Genomic DNA, 22,603 nt, shown 5'->3' with positions numbered 1-22,603 from the left:
TATTTTTTCTCAATGGATTTTAATACCTACTCCGAATTTTTCTTTTGTTTCCTTTACTGCTTGCTCAATATACAGATTGAATAACATCGGGGAGAGGCTACAACCCTGTCTTACTCCTTTCCCAACCACTGCTTCCCTTTCATGCCCCTCGACTCTTATAACTGCCATCTGGTTTCTGTACAAATTGTAAATAGCCTTTCGCTCCCTGTATTTTACCCCTGCCACCTTCAGAATTTGAAAGAGAGTATTCCAGTCAACATTGTCAAAAGCTTTCTCTAAGTCTACAAATGCTAGAAACGTAGGTTTGCCTGTTCTTAATCTAGCTTCTAAGTTAAGCCGTAGAGTCAGTATTGCCTCATGTGTTCCAACATTTTTATATGTTGCTATAGGCAGTGTATTACATATATTTTATTTTTGACCGTAAATTCACCAAAAAAGTGCAAAACCTATTATCTTTATACATTTCTTTAAATAATTTTATATGTTACTGTATTCATCTTTTGTTTTATCAGAATTGGTTTCTATGGTAATTATCAAAATTTAAAAGTCTGCTATATGTATTTACCTACTATATTTTCATCATATTATGGTTCTTAAATAAATGAAGAACACATCTAAGCCCACAGTACCGACATCTATGAAGCATATAGGCAAACAAATTTCTTGTAGCTACTGCACTTCAGTATATTTTGTACAGTAACGCCAATTGCAAAATGACCGTGTGGACGGTGTGGCCTATTTTACACCATATTTTAATTCTACATGACGATGCTTTGCTGAGTGTATTTGTATGTTTTGACAAAGCCATTACGGCTTTATCAAATTAGGACATGGTGTAGAACAGATATGCTTTACCTTATTTTGTCTATACATTCCCAGTTTGTATCAGAGTATCGTGTATAGTGATAGGAAATACTGTGTTGTTTTGTAAGATAGACTGCCCACTAGTTGCATATTTTTTTATATTTTAGATCTGAAGATGGTCATTAGTGACTGAAACCGATCATCGTCGAAGGACTTTATGTTGTGATCAAAGACTGGAATAAAAAACATTTGACAGTACCTGGATCACTGTCTGTATTCGCGACTATGTCGCAGCTTCTGGAATGTTTACTTTTTGCCAGTTTCTTCTTGTGTGTCATTGGTTGCTATGATAATAAAGTTTAATTATGTGAACAATTTAAAAATAATATTTTTTCGTGTTGCTGGGACTCAAAGGCTAATCTGGAGCAACTTTACCTATGTCTACTCCACAGGGTCTTGGGCTGGCTTTGCAATCACGTAAGAAGAAGAGGACGTGTTGATGGATAAAAGAAAGGTATAAGGAGAGAGGAAGATTGATGCATGAAAATCTACTAAGTGATTTGAGGATAAGCGAGCCTAATGATCATCGGAACTTTCTGAAGGTAGACGCTCCCTCACTAGACGTTCTTTTGCAAATGGTAACACTTCTAATTGTGATTATATCTGCGTAATATTTATTTATTTACATCTAATTTTAAAAACAAGAAGGACACGCATTTTTATTTAAATTGTGTTCAAAAATTTCTTGTCCTTGCAAAAAGTTAAGACATCAAAGTACCAAAGTGTTGGCTTCAGTAGTGGGTAAATTTTCCTGTATTGCGACAACAACCGACGCTTTGCTCCGTTTTCTTTTGGCGGTTGCTATATTCGTTTCATTTAACACACCATGTGTTGCTGGAAAACATTTTAAATGAACGACCGTTTCTCTGATTTTGAATTCTTTCCACTTATCAACCAAACAAATCACGCAAAATAAACAGTTTAACTGTAGAACGAGACCGAGCTGATAAAGATATACAATATGGCCTGGTACTATACAACAGTGTTCAATAAAATTTATATTTTGGTACATCTGTAATATGTTGCAGATATACAACCTCATGTACTCCACTGTCAATTATATGGCGCAATGCCAAATACTGTACGGCATTATTGTCAATTTAGCGGCCGTTCGACCCCTGCACAACTTATTTCAGATAATGCCTTGTTGGAAGAAGTGTCAATTGAAAATCAGTTCGGCGGAAAAATTATTTGTCCCACGAAGATGATAGAGAGAATGTACGTGCAAGTGTTTCTTGTATGGAAAAAGCTGCGTTACATTTTTCGTCCCAATTGTTGGTACAAGTGATAGGTGGTTTGGCGCGCACATAATTCGATATCGTAATATTGGTATTCATGTAGCGGCAATATTTTGAAAGTGGTGATGTTGTGAAGAGAGGAGGGAACAGTGCTTATTTCGTTCAGAAGTGAGATACCTGTGACTTTAGCTAAGTATCTGAACGAAATATACACAACTTTAACGTTTATGACAGGGGCACTCATGCTTTCTGTGGTAATACAAGTATTTCATTTCTCTGTGGCGTTGACTCGAAGCATTAGTGCTCGTCGAAAGTAGCTGATACCTAAACGACACTCTAATTTGATCAAAGGCTTATCAGAAATGGATAGTGATGCGTTGTGACTTAGGATAATTGTAAATATTTTACGGAAACAACGAAGGAGTTAAATGAGGGTTTTAAATATTTTGCCTCATTGTGTAGTACTGATGATATTACGTTAAGACTTTTAACTCATTGAGTACTTTCTTACCTGTCGTTTGACATTTGCCGCTGAGATGGAAACACTATAATATTACAAACATATTACTATTTCAAAGGTAATGTAAATTCTGTAGGTGTGTGTGTGTTATCGCCTACACATGTACCTTACGTAACTACATTTATTGACTGTTCCGTTGGTTCTAGGTAGAAAATTTTATACATTATGAAATAAAGTAAAATACTTAAATAAAATGTTTAGTTGGCGCATGTTTGCTGCATGTTTCCAGTGCTATTCATATGCCTTAAATGATGTCCCATTTCAGTGTTTTGAGTGCAGTTTTTATTAAATATTTAGTGTAGCCTACACACATGACTAATGACATGAACGATTCGAAGAACAATCAGTGATCTGGTGATACTCAAAAAGACAAGAAAAAAGGCTTCAGTCTACAATTTTCTGTATAGGGGTCATTTCATGTTAAAGAGACTGTGACAAAAAAATTAAAATGACAATATTTCAAATATAATCTTAAAAATGTCAAGTTATAAGTATATTTGTTCATTGCAAAATAATCATGACTATGAAAAAATTAAATTTCTACCTTCACTAAGTGTTTAAAGTGCACTACTCTATGGCGCCACAGATAGGTATGTTTTATGCTATTTCCAGATGAGTATTAGTTGTGTTATCTATGGCTGATTGTTCTATTGTTGCAAAGAATATTGAAGTCAACATTGTTATAGCTCATAATAATTTGTTTTGTTGAGCTAAGCTATTTGCATTTCTTTATTTTGTTAGTTTTATAATACATGTGCAGCTTGTAACATCCGTAACAAAAAAGATACAAAAGTTTAATTTGTAATCTAGTAAATTTGTTCTGTACAATACCTTTCTGTAAAAGTGAGGTTATGCACATGTTTTACAATATCATACCTTTACATGGCATTTTGAAATCTTATTTAACACTCATAGAGCTGTTACGGGTGTTACTAATTTTTGTTTCGGGTGCTACTTAACACATGCGTAACACCCGTAACTTGAATTGGAAGGTTTAATGCTACCTTCATCTTTAGTAGGCCTAGGCCCTACATTTAAATTATAACCAAAGGGTATTATTATGAATGAAAAAAAGTTTTTTAACTATGTTTTTTACATATGAGAACAGTTTTAAGCATGAAAACAAAAATTTTTATTCCTCTGCATACACTTGTTTAACCACTACACCTATATTATAAAAATTAATTGGGGCATTAACCTAACTCAACTGACATTCTCCTAAAAAGTTAATTAAGCCCAAAATTCTTTAGATTACATATAGTTTATGTTTTCCATTCTAACTTCTCCAAGAGCAACAATAGTGCTAACCTCAGTTTTAAATTTTATATAGGCCAGTAAACTGCTTATTGAGGCAAATTCTAGCCATTCATAAGAGCCTACAATTTCATATGCATACTTGAGTATTTGAGCAAAGCTGTTCCAAGCAATTACAAGGAATTATTGAACGAATTAAGTTTTAATTCACAGAACAAAGACTGTGTTTTTGGGTCATGCCAGGAATGTCAAATTAAATTGAGCAAATTTATCCCAGAAGGCTTTGACTTAACTAAAAAGATTGTCTGGCAGCAATGGGAAAATGATGCGAAACATCGTCCTTGTCTTAGTGAACATTCAGGGAGCTGCGATGATGCCTTAGCGTCACTGGTTGACAAATTGCCTCAGTTTAAAAAACATTGCTACGTGAAGATAAAGCAGAGTGATTTCTTCCAAGGAAAGAAAAACAGCCTTGATGTTGAAGAATGTGGGACTTTGCAGAGAATTACGCACTAATTTCACAACATGAGGTACAGAGTGCACACTGGACGCAATCACAAGTGACTATTTGCACTTTCTGCATTTAGTTTGCAAACCATTAAGTCAGGTCGTATGCAGTCATCAGTAATGACCTTTCACACACAAAATATTTTGTGTGGACTTTTCTTAAAACTGTTATAACGGAGATTAAAAAAGTGTTTTCTAAAGTTGAGAGTTTTTATATTTTCTGACAACTGTCCTGGGCAGTTCAAAAATAAATATACTTTGTCCAATCTATGTTATTTTGAGAGAGAGACTTTGGATTGACAGTTGAGTGGAATTTTTTTGCCAGTTCACATGGTAAAGGAGCCATGGATGGCATTGGAGATGCACTGAAGAGGAGCATGTGGACAGCTGTTACATCTAGGAAAGTTATTATTAACAACGCAAATGACTTTTATGACTACACTCTGATTCTAAAATTAAGGTACTATGGGTTGATAAGATAACAGTGGAGCATAACATTCCTATTTTGGATGAAAGGTGGAAAAATTTACAAGCAATTCCTCAAATCCAGCGCTGTCATCACTTTCGGCCTTATAACACAACTGATTTGCTGGTTTCAAAAACAGCAGAGTCATTAATGACAAGGGTGTCAATATTTATTACTGAGGAGGCCAAAGTTAAAACATTACACGCAAAAGATGCATAAACTTCTATGAAGTGTGCAGTTCTGATGATTCTGATCAGGAGACTGTTTCACCATCTGAATCACAAGACAATATTGGCAGTGCTTGTGAGTTAAGCCTAACTAATAAAATTGAAAAGTTTGATTTAAAATTTGGGTTATTTGTCTTGGTTGACATTCCAAGTGACAGAAAGAAGCCAGCCCTATCCAAAACTCAATACCGTTACTTGGGAATCTGCCAGAGTGAGGCTGACGAAGAGGAGGATGTGAAAATAATGTTTCTGAAGTCAGTAGGAAAAAGTAAAACACTTTTAAATGAGACGAATCGGATGTTTGTTTTGTGAGATTCAGTCAAGTACTATCTAAGGTAACAACACCAGAAATCAAACAACAAGGTAACTGTTTGTACTAAGAGTTCAATTTTGAGTTGGATGTTGTTGAAGAAGATTATTAAATGAAGTTTTTAAACCAATCAATAATAAGAAAACATTTTTGTCATAAATTAGGCCTACAAAATGAGGTAAATGTTAACTAACGATATCTTGGCCTAGTTGTACTATAAAATTGCAACAAAATTTTTTGTGAAAGAAAATGCTAAATGCCTATTTCTTAGATTATCTTGAGCATGTTTGAACAGGAATTATTACTTGAAATATTATGGAATAATGGGATTATCAGTATCCTAGACTAATTCCAAGAAGACACAAAGGCTTTAGTGCAAATAAAATGTGCTTTTATTACCGATTTCCCTTCACAGGGAAATTTTTGCTGGTAATCATTGTAGCTACACGGTCAATTTGTAAGGATTCTATGTAAATCGACAGAGGTTCAATTTCATGTCAAGCTGCAACAGTTACCGCATGAAAAATAGAAAAACATAAGTGTGAGTATTTGAATCCACTTCCTGGCTGGAAAGTAATTGTTCAACTCACACTGCCAACTGCTCAGTGGAAAGTAGTAAAGTACTCTAAAATGATGAGTGTTACCTTGATTGTTCTGAAATCTAAAGCCTTAGTGACCCATAATAATAATAATAATAATAATAATAATAATAATACTTTATTCAACATGAAATGATGAGTTGTGTGAAGGTCTCTTTCTAGAGAAACCTGTATGGAGACATTTAGAGAGATTGAACTTCCAACCTTGTAGGATGACATTTTCCTAAGAGGAACATCATTTTAAAGTAATTTATCATGTTAGACGTTATCCTTGCATTTGATGGCTGTATCCTGTTGCATTTTGTGACATGCAATCTGGCTAGTTATGTCTGTTGTCGTGTCATTCATTGTATAATAGCCAACAACAGTACATGACTAAAGGTCAGATACGAGAACCACCTCACTTTGAGTCCAACAATTATATGATAAGCCATGCCTCATTATCAAGAGGCTATTCATGACTGTGTTATTACTCTTGTGGAGGAAGAGAATTTGACAGCATCAAAGGCTGGGGCATGGTGTGTAATTCTGAGTACTCTGCACAGCAATAGATAAAACAATGTTGTGATGCTGGAGAATCCACTAAGTGTGTGGGAACTGGACATTGACATGTCAGTCAAGGATAATCAACTGGTAAACACAACATGGCGAAATCATTTTTTAAATATGATGTAGTTGAAACAGGCTACTGTGTTTTCTGCAGTGGCTGACACAATTTTGGGAGCTGAAGTGCAAAGAAAATTGTAGCTATCAAGGGAAGTTCTGTGATCATTGACTCAACTGGTTAGTGTTTTCTGAAGAAAACAGTTGTGTCTGGTTGAATGTAATATTTTCTGGTGGATCACTATTTTTAACAGTGAATGACAGCCACTACAAGTTGGTTTTGACACCAATTATATCCACAAATGGCTGTCTGGAGCTGGATGTATTCCCATGGATGTAGGGTGTTTCACAGGGTAGTTAGCTGACTTGATGTTGCCCTCTATGCTCATGTTATGGGTAACGTTATGACCCCATCAGTATGACAACTGTTCCCTGAGGGCTTGATCTGTTTCCGACAGGAGCAGATTCGAGTATAAATGATAGTTATGGTGCAGGAGTGGTCTGCAGAATAAAATAGGGTTTCTCTGTTGTTTTGACCTCCTTCTGTATCGTACCTCATGCTCATTGAAACTGTGTGAACAAAAATTAAATGGAACTTGCAAGAACAGTGGTTTGACCCTGTGCCAACAAATCCCTGACTATTTGTGTAACTTTGCCCAAGCTGCTTTGGAGGAAATGGCATAAAATGAGAGATATGTTACTTACCTCGTAGATTCCTTTCCTCTTATGATGCAGTTTGTCATGTGTAGGAGACCTTTGGACTGGATATTAAGTGGTGAAAAAACTACATGTCCAAAAGAATTGTGATAAGTGTACATTATTGTTCAGTTAATTTATGGTTTTTATAGTGTAAACAAACTACACAGTAAAACAGAAAATTATTGCCAAATTTTGTTATGATATAGTTGCATGTCAGTCTGCTGACTACAGCACTGTTCTACATAGTCACTGTACTAAGTACTGTAATATTTGATTGTTTTGTGTTGTATTCACCAAATATCTTTGGCACCCAACATAAAGGTAGCAGGAAGTGAACCCCATACCACAGAAGTAGTTGCTATACAGAGTTACCTTGCTTACACGTTAGCACCTGGTTTGCTCAGTGTGCAATATTAACTAGATCACATATAAGGAGGACAACACAATGATAAACATATAAATAACATTTATTAAAATAATTTACTGTGAAATACTCAACTTTGAATGATGTATGATGAGGATCTGTAGTTGAAGCTGTATCCGTACACCTTGATCTAACCTAAGCTAACCTAACCTAACCCAAGAGAACCTAAAAAAGTGAAAGATGACTATCTAACCTATAGAAGTTCACTCTGGATGCTGAAACGAACAGTTTGTTGTACAGGTTCTAATAGTGAATAACACTTTGACACTCGGTGTGTACTGTCCGATGATCGCTCATTGGCAGCAGCTGTCCATCTGATGATGTGTCACCTAGCTATAACTGTAAAATGGCAACAACTGGTCAGCAACTGTTGCTGGTGATGAACTAGGAGCGTGGCTGTGTGCCCACATTTATCCTTGAATGAATGGTGAACGATGTACATCTACGATCTAATTAGCAGATACAGATTGTAGGTATTTTAACAGAAGGTTCCCATTTAAGAAAACCATCTATATGGTGACAGACTGGAACTTTGTGGTGCCATGGGTGGAGACTGCCTGACTGATGGCACACTCTGTAGCTATAGTTGGGTACCATTTGTGACTGCAAGCACAGCATCCATTCCATGGAGTCGGGGGGGGGGGGGGTATTGTGATGAACAGTACAAATAAACACTGCACAGTTAGCTTGTTAGTTGAACCAAACACCAGACGGCACAGAATACAATTAGAAAAAGTATAGCCAAAGGCAATACAAAGCCCATAACACAGTTCTTGTCCAGCACAATGTTGTAAATTGGTAGTGTAACCAAACGTGGTCCAACAGCACAGCATGCCCAAATTTAGGGTACAGCAAGCTATGATGACAGTGAACAGCATGATGAAGGGTGAATCTAGGAAACTGGCATTGGCCTAGATGTAGGCAGCAGTTGTTACGGGCATTGTCGGCACTAGTGTTGAAGTTAGCAAGCGCATCCAGTGTTGTAGTCTCACACTCTGATGTTGGACACAACTCTGCGGGCTTGTGTGTGTGTGTGTGTGTGTGTGTGTGTGTGTGTGTGTGTGAGCTCAATGCAAAGTGATGATTGTGGCATGCTGGTGTGATGAACTGCTCACACGAGCGTGCATTGTACCTCTCTGCTAGTGCGGCAGGTGGTGAATGGTAGTTGTAAATGTGTACTTACCATACTCCTCCCCTCCTGGAATGGGGTTGGGGCATGGAGCAATGCCAAATCATGTCCTGATCCCATGCTGAGCCGAGAGCAAGGTGTGCATTCTCCACAACTGCAGCCCTGCCTGAGGAGCCAGGACCCACTGGTCTGTGACCCCCCAAGTTTAGGGCTGCTAGTGGCCTGGACAGTGATGGCTGCACCTGGTGGGCCATTTTGGGAAGAAGGATGTGGTGCCTGAAGCTAAAGCCAATGGCAAGATGACATCTGGTCTCCTGAGTTGTGGCTATCCCTATGGTGTGTCGTGTGTTAACTTTCTTGGCTGAAGTATCTCAATCTGAAGCTGCGGTCTGCTCCACAGTGAGGAAGCTGGAGGCGAGCCTGGATTCTCCCCCTTTTGCTGCAGTGGCCTGGAACAGCTAAAGAGGAACGAGAAAGGGGCGGGTGGAGAAGGGTGGGAGGGAGTGGACTCGAGCGTGAGCTTGTCTTCTGCTGACTGCTGAGAAACTGGGGAGTGATGGAAGGAATAGTGAAAAGTGAAATGTGGACTGAAGTGGCATAAATGTCGTGGGTTCTGGGATCAAGAGATAGTTTGATCTAGTATGACATTCAATATCTAGTATGCAGACCCATTGCCATCATTGCTGATGAATGACAACAGGTAAAGATTGAGCTTGTCAGCCAAACCCTTGGGCTCAAACCTGCAAGCTAGGCCAGAACTTAGGTGTAGGAGGAATGACCGGAGGCCTGTTTGCGGTGATCAGCAAATGCAGTAGAGAGTGGGGTTGGCATCCCTGTAACAGCACTGACGAGCTCTTGTCGCCAAACAGTGTCACTCTATGTGAACTCTAGAACAGTGTTAGGGCATCTTCTACAGATGCATATTGTCTATATTTTTTCTTTTGTTGTTTGAATGTCGGAACCAACCTCTTGGCTTATCCATTCAACTGGAGATAAAAGGGAGGGGAACATAAGTGCTTTACTCCATTCTTAGTGGACAAATTCTCAAAGATCTCTGTCCAAAATTGTGGACCATTGTCAATGACTATCGTCAGCATTTACACTATACTCTGCAAACCACCATGAGATGCATGGCAGAGGCTATGTCTCATTGTACCAGTCATTAGGGTTTCTTCCTGTTCCACTCATATGCAGAGCGCGGGAAGAATGATTGTTTGAATATATGTGTACATGCAGTAACTATTCTACTCTTATCCTCACGATCCCTGTGTGAGCGATATGTAGGAGGTTGTAGTATATCCATAGAATAATCATTTAAAGCCCGTTCTTGAAACTTTGTTGACAGACTTTCTCGGGATGATTTATGTCTGTCTTCAAGAGTCTGCCAGCTCAGTTCCCTCAGTATCCCTGTGACACTTTCCCGTGGATTAAACAAACCTGTGACCATTGGTGCTGATACCATATGAAAGCAGTGAATGAAAATAGCCATAGTAGGCTAATTTACTGATATGTTTATCACCAAAATTTGCAGTAACCCTAATGACATACATAGCTGACCCTAACCGTTTCAGCAGATCATCGATGTGTTTCTTCCAATTCAATTTCTCATCAATGCACACACCCATAAATTTTGAGTATTCTACCTTAGCAACAGACTTCTGTTCATAGTCTATATTTATCCATGATGTTATGCCATTTACTGTACAGAATTGTATAAACTGTGTTTTCTCAAAATTTAGTGAGAGTCCATTTGCAGAGAACCACTTAATAATTTTCTGAAAGACGTTATTTGCAACTTCCTCAGCTGATTCTTTCTTCTTGGGTGTGATTACTATACTTGTATCATCAGCAAAAAGAACTAACTTTGTATCTTCATGAATACTGAGTGGCAAGTCATTAATATATACTAAGAACAACAAGGGACCCAAGACTGAACCCTGTGGGACACCATTCTTGATACCTCCCCAGTTAGAGGTCTCTGCTGGTTTTTGTAGACTATCTGTGCTGTTAATTTCAACCTTCTGCATTCTTCCAGTTAAGTATGAATTAAACCATTTGTGCGCTGTCCTACTCATACCACAATATTTAAGCTTATCTAGAAGAATCTCACGGTTCACACAATCAAAAGCCTTTGAGAGATCACAAAATATCCCAATGGGTGTTGTTCGGTTATTCATTACATTTAATATTTGATCAGTGAAAGCATATATCGCATTTTCTGTTGAAGCCTTTCTGAAAACCAAATTGACATTTTGTTAGTACTTCATTTTTACAAATATGTGATGCTACTCATGAATACATTACTTTTTCTAGAATTTTGGATAAAGCTGTCAGAAGTGAGATTGGGCGGTAATTGTTAGGATCAGATCTATCCCCTTTTTATGCAATGGTTTAACAATAGCATATTTCAGTCTATCTGGAAAAAGTCCCTGTTTCAGTGAGCTGCTACATATGTGGCTGAGAATCCTACTTATTTATTGGTAACAAGCTTTTAGTACTCTGTTGGAAATACCATTAATTCCATGTGATCTTTTCTTTCGAGTGAATTTATTATTTTCCTAATTTCAGTAGGAGAGGTGGGCTGAATTTCAATTTAATCAAATTGCTTAGGTACTGCGTCTTCCATGTACTGCCTTGCATTTTCTAATGAATAGCTGGAACCTATTTTCTCTACAACACTTAAAAAATGATTATTAAAAATGTTTTCTACTTCTGACGTCTTGTTAACAAACTTTTCATTGTGTTTATAACAGAGGGAAACATTCCACGTGGAAAAATATATCTAAAAAGAAAGATGATGAGACTTACCAAACAAAAGCGCTGGCAGGTCGATAGACACACAAACAAACACAAATATACACACAAAATTCAAGCTTTCGCAACAAACTGTTGCCTCATCAGGAAAGAGGGGAAGGAGAGGGAAAGACGAAAGGATGTGGGTTTTAAGGGAGAGGATAAGGAGTCATTCCAATCCCGGGAGCGGAAAGACTTACCTTAGGGGGAAAAAAGGACAGGTATACACTCGCACACACACACATATCCATCCACACATACAGACACGCTTGTGTCTGTATGTGTGGATGGATATGTGTGTGTGTGCGAGTGTATACCTGTCCTTTTTTCCCCCTAAGGTAAGTCTTTCCGCTCCCGGGATTGGAATGACTCCTTATCCTCTCCCTTAAAACCCACATCCTTTCGTCTTTCCCTCTCCTTCCCCTCTTTCCTGATGAGGCAACAGTTTGTTGCGAAAGCTTGAATTTTGTGTGTATATTTGTGTTTGTTTGTGTGTCTATCGACCTGCCAGCGCTTTTGTTTGGTAAGTCTCATCATCTTTTTAGATATATTTTTCATTGTGTTTGATAGAAATGCCATCTTCCTGTGCTCTCGGTTGCCCTGTTTCCCTTTTCACAATATTCCAAATTGTTTTAAATTTATTATCAGATGTGCTAATCTCAGACATAACGCACATACTTCTGTCCTTTTTAATAACTTTTCTTAGTACAGTGCAGTAGTTTCTATAATGTTTCACTGTTTTGGGATGATTACTCCTCCTAGCTAGAAGATACATTTCCCTTTTCTGTTTACAAGATATTTTTATCTCTTTGGTAAGCCATGGCCTTTAACATGATTTCTTACAATTATATTTCACTACTTTTTTTTTTTTTTTTTTTTTTTTTTTTTTTTAGGGAAACTGTTTTCAAATATACTCACAAAGGTATCATGAAATAGGTTAAATTTTAAATTAGCACCATGTTCCCTGTACACCTCATTCCAGTCTAACTGTTGCAAGCTTTCCTTACAATTTTGAAGTGTTAAATCATTAATGGAACATACTATTTTGGAGGACTGTTTTGCATTGCTGTATGGAGCTATCATATAGCTGTAACTAGCTGTGCATCATGATCAGATAGACCATTCTTAACAGGAAAAGTTTTTATTTGATTGAATTTATCTTGGTATATGAAAACGTTATCTAGCAGTGTGCTGCTTTCCTGTACCACCCCAGTAGGAAAATCAATAACTGATGTCAAATTGAAAGAACCAAGTAATACTTCAAGGTCAAGCTTTCTATCTGACTCTTTCAGAAAATCTACATTGAAATCCCCACAAACAATAATTTGCTTTCCTTTGTCTGACAGGTAGCACAACAAAGAATCCAAGTTTTTCAAAAATAGTTGAAAATTTCCCAATGGGGACCTGTACATGACTGATTTTAACATGTATGGCAACTCCTCTTTCCATAGTGTCTCTACTTACATGTGCTGAAGGCTTATATCCACCTACATTTACCATTTCCATACCTGTGACTATATGATGTTCAGACAGGCTTAGTACATGTATTCCACCCTCAATTTCTAAATCTTCTATATAAACAAGAAGCTCATCTACTTTGTCTTTTAATCCCCTGATATTCTGATGCAATTTGTTAACATTATTTTTTACTGTGCTGTTATGTGAGTCTTGTGACATACTAACATTATTTTTCACTGTACTGTTATGAGAATCTTCTGATATTTTCACATCACTAGTACTTGCCTGTCTGAACTTTTCATTAGGCTTAATTTCAATCAATGGAGGATGGTTGGATACTGATCTTAGCCCAAAAAAGTTCTCCCATGAGTTTCAGTGCCCTCCCCCCCCCTCCCCCCTAAAGATTTTGCTATCATCTCAGCCAGTTTACCCTTCCCTTTCCTACTGAGATGCAGGCCATGTCTTGTGAAGTCCCACCTACCAATAGCATCAACATGAACCAAACCTAACTTATGCTTGACAAAGTAGCTGCCCGAAGCAGCTGATCTAGCTCCATATTGACCCTCCTGACAGAGCTGTTCAATTGGGGCCGGTCATACCGCATGAAAGCAGGAACCAAGCCAACGTTTGTGTGGTTCGTTGCAGATGCTATTTTTACCAGATTGCACTCAATGTTGTAGCCCTGTTCTCTGTAAGTACTGTTTCCTACTCCACCCACTACCACATGATCCTTCTTTGTAAAACCTTTGCACAATGATCCTACATCCTCTATCACTTGGCTAAGACATGCACTGGACTTGAAAATACTTGTGACCTGGTACCTGTCACCCAATTTTTCCTGAAAAATCTGGCCCCCATCTCTTCCATGGCTACTACCTAATAACATAACTTTCCTCCTACTTTCTACTTTTTTTGCAACAATTGGTCTCCTAGTGAAAGTCTGAGTGCTGACTGCACTTACATCTACTTGAGCCTCTTCCTTAGCTGACTGAGGTAGCAAGGCAAATCTATTGTTTGTGCCAATGATGAAACTGTCTGATACTGTTCTCTTTCTGTGGCCCCTGTTCCTTGCTACCATTTCCCACCTGTCTTCACCCTCTTCCCCTCTTAACCTCATCAGTTCATTCATAGCACTATCCAGTTCAGCGTGAAGGGCTCTAATCTTCCCTTCCTGTTCCACTATTTTCCTATCCCTTGAACATAATCTGCAATACCATGGAAGAGACCCATTTACTTCCCCGATTCCCATGCCACTACATTCACCCCAATGTAACCATCTGCCACAACAGCTGCACAGAACCCCAGAACTGACTTTCCTATGGCAGCTCAAACATTTCTCGCTCATGGTTGTTTACAATATTTTTTACAAAATTTGTCTAGGCAATAACAATAATATTCTATTAACTACAGATCACAAGAGCCACTAAAGTTATGTGGAAGACTAATATATGTGTATACTATTAATATAGTAATGTAATGCAGTTAAACTAACGTTAAAAATTAAACTTGTGTACCCGAAAAATTAGGCCTAAGATCGTGTATGTGCGATACATACTTTACGCGTTTTGAAAGGAAATAAAATATAGAACTTAAAACCTTCAATTCCCCGAGTAGATACGGTACTACTAAATATATGTGTAATGAAAACAACCTAAATTCTTCACTTAATACTTAAAGAAATGTCTTGTATGTAAACCTATGTCTAAAGTACGTGGAAACTGGCTCTTACGTTGATTTTGTTTTTTCTTTTTCGGTAAATACTTTGAAACGACTGAAACCATCAACAGATAATATAAAACAGATTCTAATTAACTTTGTTACAGTGTAATATTAACTTAATTGATAGTTATTATAGAATTAATTACTTATCTTGATGAGCTTAATATTCAAGTGTGTGTGATCTGCGCCAGTGCTGCCCACAGCTCTTGAAGTTACTTCTACATCTGAAGATAAGGCTACATCCAAGATAACATGCTGTGTCCTCCCTTCCAAAAAGTTCTCAATCCAGTCACAAATTTCACTTGATACCCCGTATGATTGTACTTTTGACAACAAGCGTGGGTGCAGTACTGAGTCGAATGCTTTTCAGGAATCAAGCAACACTTTGTCTACGTGGTTATCTTGACCCAAACCTTTCAGTATGTCATATGAGAAAAGTGTGAGTTGGGTTTCACATGATCGACATGTACGAAATCGATGCTGGTTGGCACTGAGGAGGTCGTTCTGTTCAAGATAACTCATTTTGTATGAGCTCAGAATATTTTCTAAGATTCTATAAAAAAAACGATGTCAAGGATATTGGACAGTAGTTTTGTGGATCACTTTTACTACCATTCTTGTAGACAGGTTGACCTGTGCCTTTTTTCAAGAAATGGCCGTGGCTTTTTGCTCGAGGGATCTGCAATAGATTATAGTTAGAAGAGGGCTATCTCAGACAAAAATTCAGTATAGAATCTGATAGGGATACCATCAGGACCTGGAACTTTGTTCAACTTTAACAATTTCAGCTGTTTCTCAACACCACTGACACTAATACTTATTTCGTGCATCTTTTCAGTGGTACGAGGGCTGCATTGGGGAAATTCTCCTTAGTTTTCCTTTGTAAAGAAACATGTGAAAATGGAGTTGAGCATTTCAGCTTTTGCTTAGCTACCCTCAATTTCAGTTCCTATCTTGTTTGCTAGCGACTGGACACTAACTTTGGTAACACTTTCAGCCTTTACATATGACCAGAATTTCTTTGGATTTTGTGAAATGTTGTTTGACAATATTCTGCTACAGTTGTCATTGAAGGCTTTACACATTGCTCTCTTGACAGCCAAATGCGTTTCATTCAGCATTTATCTATCTATAGCCCCATGCTTTGTTTTACACCTGTTATGCAGTAATCTCTGTTTCTTTTGAAGTTTCTTTGCAGTGACCGTATACCATGGAGGTTTTTTCCTTTCTGGATTCTTCTACTGAGTACATATCTATCCAGTACATGGACAATTATTCTTTTAAACTTGAGCCAGAGTTCCTATACATGCTCCTGGCCTGTGCTGAAAGTTTCAAGTTCCTTATGGAGATATGATACTGATTTTTTTATCTAGTTTACTGAACACATATATCTTTCTGCTTGTTTTAGTTGTCCTTTGTACTTTGGTAATCGTTGCCACAACCACATCTTCATTACTAATACCAGTTTTTATATCGATATCCTCAAAAAGGTCAGGTCTATTTGTTGCCATTAATTTCCATCATCAGTGGGGTTCCTAACAATATCTGTTCTAGGTAGTTTTCAGAAACAGGCATTTGGTAATGTTTCACAGGATGTCTTACCATGCCCATCACTAATGTAACTATAATTTTCCCAGTTCAGTGTTGGATGATTAAAGTATCCACTGATGATTACAGTATGATTGGGAAACTTACGTACAAGTGAACTGAGTCTTTCTCTGAAGTTTTTGGTTGCATCAGGAAACGATTCTGTTTGGTGATAAAAGAATCCAATTATCATTTTATGCCCACTCCTGATATTGAGTCTTGCCCAAACAATCTCACACGCAACTTCAATTTGTATCTCGGTGGATTTGAGTTTTTTTTCTACTGCGACAAATACACCACCTCCATTTCTCATTTGCCTTTCCTTTCGATACACATTTTCCCCAAAAATCTCACTGCTATCAATTTTAGGTTTCAACCAGTTTTCCATACTTAGTATTGTGTGAGCTTCACTGCTTTTCATGAATGCTTCAAACTCTGGCACTTTGTTGCAAATGCTTGTCAGTTTACCCTTAGGATTTTAATACTACCATCTGTGGGAGGCCCCCCAGTGGGCTTTCGGTTCTTTCATGAGTTCGTGCTTGGCTCACTTGGGGCCCCGAGCTATTGCAGCTAATTCTTCATTCCCTAGCTGTATTTCCTTCTCCCTGCCTCCTCCTTCCCTATCCCCGCTCCTTCCCTGTTGCCACCTCCTCCCCCTCTCTCGGTCCCCCCTGCGGGTCCGGGGTTTGGAATAGGCTCGAGGTATTCCTGCCTGTCGTAAGAGGTGACTAAAACGAGTCTCACATGTTTCGGCCTAATTATGTGATGGTCTCCTGTAGGGTTTAACCTCCATTTTTCAAAATTTTCCCGAAGAGCGAGCCAGCTGGGGAAGGGCGCCTTACATGGTGCATAGAGTCGATTTTGCATTGAGATCTTTACCCCACTTTCTTGCAGTCACATTGCAATCCTGCCCATTCTCCATCGCTTGGGTGAGGACACCTTCCTGGGTGCATTTTCCACCACGCACTATGCAGTGTCACTTTCTGTGCCGACGATGACCATGGATTTCTTTGCACCTCAAATCCAGCATGGTGGCCAGTCTGTTGTGGTGGAGCTGCCATGTACCTGCACCGTTAACTCCCAACGTATGCCATGGAATAGATACCCGTCACCCTGGGGCATCAGGATTCGTGGCAATGGCCATCCTGCCAGTGGCCTTTGCTGCAGCTGGGTGGCGCCCGTGGCGAGGGCCCCTGCTCGGAGTGGGTGGCATCAGGGTGGATGACATGCCATGAAGCATAGTATGTCATCTCCTGCTGGTTGTCTGCCACCAGTTATCTATAATCGGGCAAAGTATAACTTCAGTTCTAGGAAATGTGACCCCAAGTCGTTCCCCTCACCGGGCACACCATGGGAGGAAAGCCAGGCTAAGGATGGCAGTGAAGCTTATTTGCCTCAGCACCTCCTATGTACAAGAGTTGGTGGGGAATCTTTCATATCAATGAAGCCTCAGTTTTTTGTGGAGCATTTGCAGGACAAGTTTGGGGAGGTGGAGGGCTTGTCCAAATTGTGCTCTGGGTCAGTCTTGATAAAAACAGCATCCTCTGCCCAGTCACGGGCATTACTAGTGACAAGTTGGGGGTTGTTTCTGTTACCATCACATCCCATAAGAGCTTAAATATGGTCCAGGGCATTATATTCCACAGGGACCTTCTTTTGCAGTCTGATGACGAGCTGTGTGCCAACTTAGAGTGGTGGGGGTCCAAGGGATAACCAGGTTGCCACCAGTGTCTTCATCTTGGCCTTCGAGAGTGACACATTGCCCGAGAAGGTCAAGGTGATGGTCTACCACTGTGACATCAAGCCATATACCCCTCCCCTAACGCGATGCTTCAAGTCCTGGAAGTTCGGGCGTATGTCTTCCTGCTGTACTTCCAGCCTCACCTGTTGAGATTGTGGACATCCATCGTATCCCAATACTCCATGTGCCCTGCCTCCTATCTGCGTCATCTGTGGAGAGCATCATTCACCTTGCTTGCCAGACTGCAGGATTTTACAGAAAGAGAGGAAAATCATGGAATATAAGACCCTGGACTGACTGACCCACACTGGGGCTAAGAGGAAATTTGAGCACCTACAACCTGTGGCTATGACCTCCTCATACGCTGTTGCTACGAGAACAGTTGTCCCCATCAGTTCCTCGAATTCCTGTCGCCTCTTCAGAACTGGGAGACTACACCTGCCCCCATGGTGGTGGGGGCACTTCCCTCAGTGTTGCTCCCACACCACCTACTTTGGGAGCAACACCCCCCCCTCCCCCTCCCCCCCCCCCAGCCATCGGGGATTTCGGTCCCCACTTCTGAGCCAGAGAAGCGTAAGGCTTCTTCAGCCCCTCTCACTAGGAAGGGGTCCCTTGCATCACTCCCTTGCCAAGTTTCTACTAGTGGGAAAGATGACACCCGCCAGTGGCTGAGGAGCCAAAAGCAGCTGGTCGTAGGGCTTCGCACTCATCCTCAGTCCCGGAGACTGATTCAGTGAAATCCTCCCAGCCAGGGAAACCCAAGGAACAGCACGAGAAATTGAAAAAGAAGACTCCCCAAGAACAAGGAGCTTGTGGTGGCACCCACACCACCGCTACCTACAAGCTCGGTGTCTGAGGATGGTGTGGGGATTCTGGCATCCGCTGAGGACCTGGATCTCTCCGGACCCTCAGACACAATTGATATAGACCGCTGAGGCAAAAAGTTGGTGGCAGCAGGAGACCCTGAGGCATAAACTGCCTCATTGAATGTTCCATGCCTTCCCAGTCTCACGATGATGTCATACTCCAGTGGAATTGCGGCAGTTTTTTCAACCGCCTGGCTTGAGCTATGGCAACTGTTAAGCTTTACATCTGCTTTCTGTATTGCCCTCCAGGAAACCTGGTTCCTGGCAATGCGGACCCCTGCCCTCTGCAGCTATAAGGCATATTACAGGAACCGTAGAGACTATAATAGCATGTCATCAGGAATTTGCTTTTATGTCCTAAACTCAGTCTGTAGTGAAACTGTCCCCCTTCAAACCCCTCTTACTGCTGTGGCTGTCACAATACGGACTGCACAGGAAATAACTGTCTGCAACGTATATCTTCCTCCAGATGGTGTAGTACCCCTGAACGCATTGGCTGCACTGATTGATCAACTCCCTAAATCTTTCCTATTTTTGGGAGATTTTAATGCCCATAACCCCTTGTGGTGTGTGACAGTCCTTACTGGCCAAGGCAGAGATGTCGAAACTTTACTGTCTCAGTTCGACCTCTGCCTCTTAGATACTGGGGCCACCACACATTTAGTGTGGCTTGAGGTAGTTACTCGACCATTGATTATCGATTTGCAGCCCAGTACTTTTCCCATCCATCCACTGGAGACCACATGACAACCTGTGTGGTAGTGACCACTTCCTATCACTACCCCGGCGTCAGGCTCATGGATGCCTGCCCAGATGGGCTTTAAACAAGGTGGTCTGGGAAACTTTCACCTCTGATGTCACCATTTACTCTCCCCCACATGGTAACATCGATGTGATGGTTGAGCAGGTGACTACCACAATCGTTTCTATGGCAGAAAACGTGATCACTCACTCTTTAGGGTGCCCCCGGCAAAAGACAGTCCCTTGTTGGTCGCCAGAAGTTGCTGAGGCAATTACAGAACGTCGGCGAGCTCTACAGCAATATAAGTAGCACCTTTCGCTAGAGCATCCGATAGCCTTTAAGCAGCTCCATGCCCGTGTACACCAGCTTATAAAATGATGGAAACAGGAGTGTTGGGAGAGGTACGTGTCAGCACCAGACCCCAACAGGTGTCCCCGGCATTACCATCAATGACATGCTATGTACCGACACATGTCAGAGAATTGCCCCCCAGCCTTTCGCACCCTCAATCAGCGGATGGAAAGGAAAGTCCTCTCGTTCACTACATGCCACAGTGAACCCTATAACGCCCCATTTATGGAGTGGGAGCTTCTCAATGCACTTGCACATTGCCCTGACACAGCTCGTGGGCCAGATCGGATCCATAGTCAGATGATTAAACATCTCTCATCTGACTAAAAGCCCCATCTCCTCATCATCTTCAACTGGATCTGGTGTGATGGTGTCTTTCCATTGCAATGGCGGGAGAGCACCATTGTTCCAGTGCTCAAACTCAGTAAAAACCCGCTTGATGTGGATATCTATTGGCCCATCAGCCTCACCAATGTTATTTGTAAGCTGCTGGTACGTATGGTGTGTCGGCGGTTGGGTTGGGTCCTGGAGACACGTGCCCTAATGGATCCATGTCAGGGCGGCTTCCACCAGGGGTGCTCTACCACTGATAATCTTGTGTCCCTTGAGTCTGCCATTTGAACAGCAAAGTGTATGACACCACCTAGCAACATCATATCCTCGCCACATTATACGAGTGGGGTCTCCGAGTCCCGCTCCTGATTTTTATCCAGAATTTCCTGTCACTCCATGCTTCCCGTGTCCAAGTTCGTGCCTCCCATAGTTCGCCCCATATCCAGGAGAATGGGGTCTCACAGGGCTCTGTATTGAGTGTATCACTATTTTTAGTGTCCATTAACGGTCTAGCAGCAGCTGTAGGGCTGTCTGTCTCTCTCTCTGTATGCAGACGATTTCTGCATTTCGTACTGCTCCACCAGTACTGGTGTTGCTGAGCAGCGTCTACAGGGAGCCATATACAAGGTGCAGTCATGGGCTCTCGCCCATGGCTTCCAGTTTTCGGCCACAAAGTAGTGTGTCATGCACTTCTGTCAGCGTCGTACCTTTCATCTGGAACCAGAACTTCACCTTCATGACGATCCACTCATTGTAGTGGAGACATATCGATTCTTAGGACTGGTTTTTGATGCCCCATTGACTTTGCTACCTCATCTGCGTCAGATTAAGCAGATGTGCTGGCAGCACCTCAATGCCCTCCGATGCCTGAGCAACACCAACTGGGGTGCAGATCGCTCTACTCTGCTGCATTTCGACAAAGCCCTTGTTCAATCCTGACTTGACTATGGGAGTCTGGTTTATGGTTTGGCTGCGCCCTCAGCGTTGCGTGTACTCGACCCAGTGCACCACTGTGGCATTCGCCTAGGTACGGGAGCTTTTAGAATGAGTCCGGTGACCAGTGTCCTGATGGAGGCCGGAGTTCCTCCATTGCAGATCCAACGTGCACAACTGCTTGCCAGTTACATTGGACATATTCATAATTCTCCTGAGCATCCGAATTACAGTCTCCTTTTTCTACCCGCTGCTCTCCCGCATCGGCGGCTCAGGCCAGGGCTAACGATTGTGCTTCGCAAGCGATCCCTTCTGTCTGAACTGGAGTCCTTCCCTTTACCACCTCCCATCCAGGCCCGTCTGCATACTTCTCCGTGGTGTACACGTAGGCTGCGGATTCATTTGGACCTTTCGCATGACCCTGAGGACTCAGTTACTCCTGCCGCTCTCCGCTGTCACTTCCTCTTGATTCTTGACATGTTCCAGGGCTCTGAAGTGGTTTACACCGACGACTTAATGGCTGATGGTCATGTTGGCTTCGCCTGCGTCCACAGAGGCCATTTTGAACAGCATTCCTTGTCCGATGGCTGCAGTGTGTTCACTGCAGAGCTGGTCACCATCTCTTGTGCAAGTTAGTATATCCATTCATGCCCAGGAAATCATTTCTTCTGTGTACTGACTCCTTGAGCAGCCTACAAGCTATCGACTTGTGCTACCCTCGCCATCCTTTGGTAGCGTCCATCCAGGAGTCCATCTATGCCCTGGACTGGTCCAACTGTTCAGTGGTGTTTGTGTGGACCCCAGGACACGTCAGCATCCCAGGCAACGAACTTGCCGACAGGCTGGCCAAACAGGCTATGCGGAAACCGCTTCTGGATACACAGTAAGGTTTTTCGGCTTTGGGAGACGGAATGTCATAACATTACACACAACAAACTGCGTGTCATTAAGGAGACTAAGAATGTGTGGAAGACTTCCATGTCAGGCTCTCGCAGGGAATCAGTTGTCCTGTGCCGGCTCCGCATTGGCCACACTTGGGCGACCCACGGTTACCTCCTGCGCCGTGAAGACCCGCCTGAGTGTCGGTGCGGTGCCCAGTTGACAGTGACCCATAGTCTGGTGCACTGTCCCACTTTGACTGCCCAGCGACGAAATCTTGGGTTACCAGACTTGTTGCCGCTAATTTTATCTGGCAATGCGTCATCAGCTGATTTAGTTTTACGTGTTATTCGTGAGGGTG

At 41.2% G+C, this 22,603-nt stretch overlaps 1 protein-coding gene across 1 annotated transcript in view; it reads left to right on the top strand.

Annotated features, from left to right (window-relative positions):
- Positions 1 to 2,209: 2,209 nt before the first annotated feature.
- The window catches only part of LOC126251628 (E3 ubiquitin-protein ligase TRAIP), a 222,167-nt gene continuing 201,773 nt past the window's right edge, over positions 2,210 to 22,603 (top strand). Inside the window, exon 1 of the mRNA XM_049952172.1 lies at positions 2,210 to 2,680. The gene's annotated coding sequence lies outside the window, so the exon portion shown is untranslated. The remainder of the gene's footprint in view (positions 2,681 to 22,603) is intronic.

The sequence above is a fragment of the Schistocerca nitens genome, chromosome 4 (assembly GCF_023898315.1).
Source record: "Schistocerca nitens isolate TAMUIC-IGC-003100 chromosome 4, iqSchNite1.1, whole genome shotgun sequence".
NCBI classification, from domain to species: Eukaryota; Metazoa; Arthropoda; class Insecta; order Orthoptera; family Acrididae; genus Schistocerca; species Schistocerca nitens.
Note: the sequence above shows the minus strand (reverse complement) of the source record. Positions and strands in the feature narration are given on the sequence as shown.